Here is a 1,161-nt window from a genome sequence, read left to right as displayed (position 1 = left end):
GCGGGCCAAATTTGGCCCGCGGGCCCCACTTTGGGCTCCTCTGATCTAGTCTTTGTAGGATATTCAATTGAATATAGGTTGAAAAGGATTTGCAAATCATTGTATTCTGTTTCTATTTACGTTGTGCACATCATTCCAACTTCACTGGGATTGGGGTTGTAGAAACAACAGTATTAAAATGCAGAAAATAACTAGATTTACAGGTATGTTCATGATAATCAAACTACAAATCATATCTTGTAAATGGATCGAAAAATGTATTCATTGCTTTCTGAAGAACTCATGGGAATCCTACTGGAAGAAGAGGGGATTACAGATTACAAACTGATCAGCATTTCTGCCAACTAAATTTGAAACGCCATCTTTCAGGAGAAACTCGTTCTTTTCCTGACTGATCATTTATTTAGCAGATTAGAGTTGTTATTTTCAGTAATAGTTCAAATGTTCAGATCAGTAGCTGCGACTGAGCCTTCAAGCGATGATTGTAGTTAAAATTTTAACAAACGTATAAAAGATGCCAAGGTCACGTGCCAAATCAAATCACTGAAAAGAGACACAAATACCAGCTGAAGGACACGAGTCTTCATTCAGGCTGGATAAACACAGTACTGCTTCATAATTAAAGGGAAAAATGAATAAACAATACTTTAATATCTCTAAAATTATAATTAAATAAACAATAAGGAACTGAATAAAAAGAAAATGAAAATGAAATGATAAAATATGGAAGCCCATTTCTGCCACTCAAGAAAAAAAGGTCCGTAGTCATAATTACAATAATTGTAAACTTTGACTTATCATCTCATAAGTCATCATTTTGACATAGTATTTTATAATTATGACTTAGAGGATCATCTTTCTTTGAAAATGGGCTTCCATAAGAGGTAGATAAATTWATACAGTTTAAAAAATAATACAAAAATCAATTTGTTCCATATTTTATACAGTAATATTTGTCARAAATCTTGTTTAAATTATTTTGTTGGATATTATCTTTATTTAGTTTTGAAACAGACGTATTTCAAAACTAAATAACAGTAATATTTGTCAAAAATCTTGTTTAAATTATTTTGTTGGATATTATCTTTATTTAGTTTTGAAATACGTCTGTTTCAGTTCTCCATAATTAATCAAATATTCAGACTCAGGATGTTAAACTAC

The sequence above is a fragment of the Austrofundulus limnaeus genome, unplaced genomic scaffold (assembly GCF_001266775.1).
Source record: "Austrofundulus limnaeus strain Quisiro unplaced genomic scaffold, Austrofundulus_limnaeus-1.0 Scaffold417, whole genome shotgun sequence".
Taxonomy (NCBI): domain Eukaryota; kingdom Metazoa; phylum Chordata; class Actinopteri; order Cyprinodontiformes; family Rivulidae; genus Austrofundulus; species Austrofundulus limnaeus.
This window is presented reverse-complemented; position numbering follows the sequence as displayed.